Genomic DNA, 7,375 nt, shown 5'->3' on the forward strand with positions numbered 1-7,375 from the left:
TGACTGGGGGTTTTCAATTTGTGTTTGGCGGCTTTGGATCCGGATCTGGGCATTTGCCATCAGGATCTGGGTCCAAGGTTGTTTAGTTTTTTGGCTTGTAGTTAACATGATCCGGATCATTGATGTTTTCCCGGGTTGGACTTGCATTGGCGGTCCGGATCGTTAGGTTATGGTAAAACTAATCAGAATGTACTTGATCCAGACCGCTTAGTAAAACAAATAAAATCTGTAGGGCCCAGGCTAACTGACCTTCATTTTAATAGGTATATGGTCCGGACCAAGAAGCGGGCTAGGAGAGTCTTTAATTGCTACCCATCCTTTCATGGAGAAGAGAGTGATCCGGATTCTTCTGAAAGAGAACAGATCTGGGTCGAGATGGTGATGAGGGGTTCCGGTTCTGCCGAAATAATTAGCAGCTTCCGGTTCAAGAGGCTTCCGGAAAACTCAGTTCTCTTCACCCCCGAAGGTCGTTGGACCGATATCAAGTATCACTTTGTCAGAAAACCAGTCGAGCTCGAAAAATAGCATCTACTATGGCCGGGTTAGGTACGAGAAGCAGGAGGATGGCCATCCCGGGGTGTATGATCACTACGCCATAAGTGGGCTACTGTAATGCAAATGTTACAAGGAGCGTTACATTAGCTAAGAGATTTTTGGCCTATTATAACACCTTTCTTGCAGTGTTACAATAGTTATAAAGCTAGTGTTACGGAGAATTTTTGGTGTTGCATAACATGTAACACCAACAACTGGTGTTACATTAGTACCTTTTTTAATTTTTAAAAATATTAAAATTGAAATATAATCAAAAATTAGTATTAAATTATATTCTGATTTACTAGTGAATGATCATTGGAGCATATAATATGATTTAAATCTAGAATTTCTAATACATTAATTTAAAAACTTTTTTATTTTCCTATTTAATGAATAAAAATTAAATAATTAAAAAAACTAAAATTAAAAAACAAAATAAAAAAATATACACGATTTTACTAAGTGAAATATTTGGGCGGTATTTCTCCCTCCAAATGAAAACAAGAATTAGACACATCTCTTACAATCTCAACCTTCTCTTTCAAACCCTCACTCTCAGCCCCCTCTCTCGGTCTCTCTCTCTCCACCTCTCTCTCTCCAAATTACACAGACTCTCTGCCCCTTGCGAGTTTGACGATGTGGTCTTCATCTCAGCCGCCAACGCCCCTGTATCTCAGCCGCAATCCTTCGGAAACCCTAACTCGAGGTTATTTACTTCAATAAGCTCTAATATTTATTTTATGCGATTAAATTTTAGAATCTCCCTGTTTTTCAGCATCTTAGAGCTCTAAATTTAAACATAAGATTAAAGTTATGCATAATATTAGTTTTGATTACGGATTCAGCTGTAAAATTAGTTATTCTCATTTTAAGTTGATTCTCGTTGAATCATGATCTCTCTGTATTGGTGTTTTGTGTGATTAATTAATTTTATTTATAAATGTGTATGGTGAAATGAAATGGGTTGGATTTTATAATTTTTAGGGACTGCGGAGGAGGCGAAAGCAAGATATTAGGATGCTCTTTTTAAAACTATTGATTTGGCGAGTTTAAATATACAAATATATAAAATATATATTTTATATATATGTCTTGTTGGTGATGTATGATGTTATTATTATCTCGTTTCATGATTAACTAGAATGTATTATCAATTGGTTGATTTGGTACAATGATTATGCGTCTGATGATGATGAGTATGAAAAAAACTTAAGAAGGAATATATGTTTTAATTTTTATGGGTCCTAATCAAATAGATAGTTCTGTTAAGGAAGGTGTTGAGCATGGTTTACTTAAGGAAACAAAGGAGTGTTCAGCGATTTGGAGGATATGCTCAATTGGTATAAGCTCATTCCAGGTATATTTTTGTAGGCTACCGTATTTGGTTTCTGCTCTCTTGTTCTCTTTTTCTAAATGTGTGATTTATATTGTATAGTTTGGTATTGTTCAATAGTGGGAATTCACTAGACTGGGGCCTGGTTTACAGTTTTGGTCACCATATAATATATATAGATGGTCAACTATGCTTTTGTCCTGTTTATGTTGTTTATAACAATTTAGAAGTAGTTTCTCCCTTCATAGTAGTCCCGCTTCTTTCTTCTATTGTGTGAGTATTGTCTCATCCTGTGCTTGCTAAAAGGATATGTGACTCTGTGCCATATTAATGTAAGTTCATTGTTTTACATTATTTGTATTTTTGTCGAATTTACCATAAATTAGTGAAAAATTAGAAGGTAACAGTTCCTATTTCATTCAATATCATGCTCAGTTCTCATGTTAATAATCTCTTTATATATATATGTGTGTGTGTGTATGTGTCCTTCCCAAGGGAAATTATTTGGGGCAATTAATTACTTGGAACAAGACATTAGCATATTTTTTGTTTATCCTCCTTGTGAAAACTACTGTATAGAGAGGAATACATGTTTAAGTTTTGCTTAACTGATTCTCAATATCAGTACGCCTTTCTACCTTTATAGCCCATTCTACTATCTTTAGGCAGTTAAGGAAACGGTATCTGCTTTAATGTTATAGAGAGAATGAAGATTAAGTATCAGGATATGGATTATAATGATCCATCTTTCGCGTATTCTGTTAAAATACTAAATTGGTTAAAATTCAGAATTTCATGTAGCTTGACTTGAATTGTGTTTTCTCATTCTGTAATCTGTAGGGATACAAGTTGACAAAGCAGGGAAATAGTATTATCAGAATGGGTTGGAAGAAAATTACTTCTGAAGCACAAGTTGGAAAATATTATCAACAATGACTATGGTAGCTGATTCGACAAAAATTGAGATGAATGGTACGAAAGTATCACAAGAGTCTGAGAACAATCTCGTTTTTATGCGAGAAGTGAGATAACTTTCTCTCAAAATCTTTTTTCTTTGTTACAGCATCTTCACTACTAGAAAATTTGATTGTTTTCTTACCACATGCTTTAAGGCTGAGTTCTTTTCTTCACTATGTCTTCCTGGTTTTCACTCTTGCCAAGCGTTCTTGTGTACTTTTACGCAATTCTTCTTAATTCAACTTTTTATCATTTTCACAGTTTCTAGGAATCAAAGAGGGAGAAATAGATGCAGACTACCATTCCCTCCAAGAAGGATATGTATGTAACTTAATTTTCTTTAGTGTCTAAGAACAAAGATAATAAAGACTAACATGACTAACATTTTTATTTCAGATAACTGTTTCCCCTATTAGTGCATTAACTCACGGAGAATTGCAATTCTTCTATTTTAGTTAATTGATGTCATATAAGTAGAGGTTTGTTCTTTCTTGTATTTCAATTTCTAATTAAGTGTTCTTCTTTTTCTTCTTTTGCTATGTACGAAGTTTGTAATAGGAAGATGTTTCTGTATTTTTTTATTTGACGTTCCTTTTTACTTCACTGGTAAAGGGTTTTATAAGTGGTTTCGAGGCAGACAATACAGCAGGAAAAATGATGGATGCTTAAACTCAGAGCTAAGGCCAACAAGCTGAAAATCAAAGCTGGAAGGCTGTTTCCCAGTTGCAGATTCTCAATGTTATGTATTAAGGTGTTCAAGAAAAAGGAAGTCATGATCAAACCAAAAACGAAAGCTCCAGGTTCAGGTGCTGAGATTAATGCAGGAGCTGAACAAGTATGTGGGAAGTAACAAACCAAACCATCTGCTGATTTTTGTCATTCATTGCAGGGAAAATTTAAAAACCATCAATTTTCATTTTTTCCTTTGCTAGTTTATGTGCCTTTTTCTCATTCGTATTCCCATGTGCAGATACAGGAACAAGGACACCAAGCTTTGATAATGAATTTACGCCGCAGTCACCAAGCTTTGATAATGAATTTTACTGATTAGCTGATTCAACTATTTTGAGTTGCAGTTATAACTTTACTGATCGATCAAATTGTTGTAATTTTAGTTGGTTTTTGTAGTATTTTGGATATGTCTTGGAGATTTTATTTTGGTATTGGGATTGTTGTATAAACAGAGTATGCATATTAAATTTTTTAATATTAACTGTTGCATTTTCCTATTTCGGTGTAAAGTATATTTAGATATAGCGTGGCATTATAAAATTGGTTAATTACAACAAATTTGTGTTACAATACATGTGGGCCCCACAAAAAAATGGGCCCCCTTCTGGGTCCCACTTATGCAATCTTGATCAAGTTATTGTATCACTCATTTTGTGTTACATTTGGGTCTGTTAGTGTTACAGTAGGTGCCTATTGTAACATTTTCCTCTGTTACAATAGATCAGTGAAGTGTTACATTAGGGTGTCTATTGTAATGCTCGTATACGTAACGCCCCCTGGAGTTACAATAGACCTATTGTAACACTTTTAGGGTCTAATGTAACACCATTTAGGCATTACAATAGCCCATTTATGGCGTAGTGGATCAGAGGGCTTTGGTGGAGGCCTTTTCGGGTTTCCCGATTGGCCGGGATCACTACAAGCTGAAGGACTTCTATACGGAGGACGATCCGGCTGACATGGGCACAGCAATCTGGGCCATGTTCCAGTTAACCCCCGATATTGCTTGGAGATGGCCGAGTCCCCATGAGAGGATTTACCACCGTCCATCTGATGGTTTCGTTCCGGTTTGGCTGGAGCATCTGAGGTCCGAGTGGAGTCCCCGTTGCCATATGTTCATTAAGCACCTATTTAAGCACATATATAAGATTTCCCCAATGCAAATTACCCCAAACGGTATCAAATCCATGACATGGTTTATAGCATGCTGTAACAAGTCCGGGCTCTTGCCCACCTTTGAGCTTTTCCACCAAATCTTTTACCTCTCAAAATCCAGCTAGAAACCCTTTTATGAACTCAGCTTCCGGGCTGCCGAGTGTGGTTATGGCCCGGGTATAGCCAAGCCAGTTATGCATCAGACTTCCCTGAAGCACTGGAACGGGGAGTTGATAATGTTGAAGGGTTTTGACTTGGCCTACCTTCCTTACTTCACCGTGGGAGGTGTCCAGACGAAGTTGACACCTGCGATCTTGGAAGGGGAAGCCGTGAACCAGATTAAGAGATTTTGTGATTGCCTCGGGTTTCAGCTGACCCGGGACACGTTTATGAATCATAAGTTGTTGTTCCAACTCGGATGTAAGTTTCTCACCGACCCGGCTTTCTTCCTTTCTCATCGATCCAGATCATAGTAATATTTGCTTTTGACTTGTAATTCATTTGGAAAAAGTGCTGGTCTCTGATCCGAGTTCCTTGCATTGCTTGTTGACCCGGATCCCAATCCTATCTGCTTTTTACTTGTAATTTGTTTGGATAAATGTTGTTCCTTGATCCGGGTCCCTAGTTTTGCTTGCTGATCCGGATCTTGGCCCTATCTGCTTTTTACTTGTAATTTGTTTGGATAAATGCTGGTCCTTGATCCGGGTCCTTAGTTTTGCTTGCTGATCCAGATCTTGGCCCTATCTGCTTTTTACTTGTAATTTGTTTGGATAAATGATGGTCCTTGATCCGGGTCCTTAGTTTTGCTTGCTGATCCGGATCTTGGCCCTATCTGCTTTTTACTTGTAATTTGTTTGGATAAATGCGGGTCCTTGATCCGGGTCCTTAGTTTTCCGGTTTTGGTTGCTTAGTCCAGGCCAATTGGTATCTTTATTTTAACATGGTTCTTTTTTCCTCTTCTGCAGGCTTTCCACATTACTATCCTTCCTTCAGGGCAATAATGTCTTCTTCCGCTTATGCCGCCGCTTTCAACTCTTTGGGCCTGGCTTATAAGACAACTAAGGGAGCTCCTGGGACCGGATCCGGTTCCGCGGATGCAGAGGGGGGAGCCAAATCTTCTGCCCCTCAGAATGTGGTCGATCCAGCCAATGTGCCCTTGACTGATGATCCGGATGTCCAGGAGATATCCGGGGATGAGGCCCCTGCCTCTAAGAAGAGAAAGTCGGTTCTGGGAAAGCCCCCCGGGGTAAAGCTGCTATCTCCAACCGGGTCATCTGCGACTCGGAAGGAAAAGGTCCGGATAGGGATGCTGTGAAGATAGGGACCAAGTCTTTGGTTGACCTAGCCGGGTTCATGTCAAGCATCCCCTCTGAGGATGACTGGGAGGAAGTTGAGGGATACAACATGGCTGCCGCTTTGAAGAGGGTAACCGGGCAGTGGGGGCAGGTAATTGAATTTCTATGACTTTAGTTCCGGATTGTGCCCCCCAATTTAGTCTGTACTTAGTTTCTGTCTTGTCTTTTTCCAGCTCTAGAGCGCCATATCCATCTGCTCGGATGTTGCTTTTACAAAGATCTGGGAGGCCAAGAACCGGACTAGAGCTGAGAAGTTGCACGTTGATAACTTGAAGGATGAGCTGGACGAGGCTTGGGAGAGCTTCCGGACTGTCGAATCTGGATTGAATGAGCGGCTGAAGGAGGAGAAGGACCGGGCTGATGGTCTTGCCAAGGAGGTGGAGAAGCTCAAGGCCGGCCTACTACAAAGGAGGATTTAAATAAGGAAGCCATAATTGCTGAGTTCAAGGCCAGTGGTGTGTATCACTTTGAGGTCCCAAGCTGGGGTGCCCGAGGTTCGCAGGTCCTGGATTGTTGCTGAACGGCATATCAAAACCGATCCCTTATCTTCCTAGGACAGCTTCATTCAAGAATTCCTGGCGGCCAAGGCATGTGTTGAACAGGGTAAGGGGGAACCGGAACCTCATGACGGTCCTAGTCCCAGCTTCCTTTAGATTTGTTACAGCTTTGTTAAGCTTTTCGGGCCTTGCCCATGTAATTTCCATTTCATAGGATTTCTGATTCTCGTACTTTAATTTGAACTATTTGTAATATTTGGATTTGTTCCGGATTGATGGCAATCCGGATTCTGCTTTAAATTTTACTTTCGTTGCCTTGTACTTTCCTTCCATTTTAGAAAATATTTGCTTATCTTCCGGTCCGGGTAGGACACTCCATCCGGTAGTTTTCGCTTTCATGAGCAATCCGGATCCTGGTTTTAGTGCACAAATGATTCTAATCCGGGCTGTGGCTATGGCCCCCAACCCGGATTGGGTTTATAGCCGGGTGGTTCTGGGTATGAAGCCTTATCAGGGTTGATTTTGCTTTTCGTGTGGTATATCAATCCGGATATGATACCATAACCGGATTGATAGTTGCTTTTTCTTCTTTTTGTACTTAGGAGATAATCTAAGTACACAATGGTTGCTTTTGACCTGGATTTGGATTCCTATCCGGGTTTATTTCAGTTTTTATTTTATCTTTCAATCCGGGTATGCTACCATTCCGGATTGATGATTGCTTATTTTGCTTTATGTACTTAGAAAACAATCTGAGTACATAAAGGTTGTGGCAACCTGGATCTGGCTTCTTATAATATTGCTCTCAA

General features: G+C 39.4%; 1 long non-coding RNA gene across 6 annotated transcripts; it reads left to right on the forward strand.

Moving 5' to 3' along the window:
- Positions 1 to 1,037: 1,037 nt before the first annotated feature.
- LOC141708051 (uncharacterized) lies at positions 1,038 to 4,056 on the forward strand. 6 transcript variants are annotated; one of them, XR_012569345.1, is made up of 6 exons: positions 1,038 to 1,243; positions 1,522 to 1,894; positions 2,711 to 2,892; positions 3,089 to 3,148; positions 3,224 to 3,306; positions 3,440 to 4,056. It is a non-coding gene; the product is annotated as an uncharacterized LOC141708051 (long non-coding RNA). The 6 variants fall into 6 exon arrangements; XR_012569346.1 differs by having other exon boundaries at positions 1,039 to 1,243; positions 1,794 to 1,894; XR_012569347.1 differs by having other exon boundaries at positions 1,039 to 1,243; positions 1,798 to 1,894.
- Positions 4,057 to 7,375: the final 3,319 nt, after the last annotated feature.

Source organism: Apium graveolens, chromosome 2, assembly GCF_009905375.1.
Source record: "Apium graveolens cultivar Ventura chromosome 2, ASM990537v1, whole genome shotgun sequence".
In the NCBI taxonomy this organism is placed as follows: Eukaryota; Viridiplantae; Streptophyta; class Magnoliopsida; order Apiales; family Apiaceae; genus Apium; species Apium graveolens.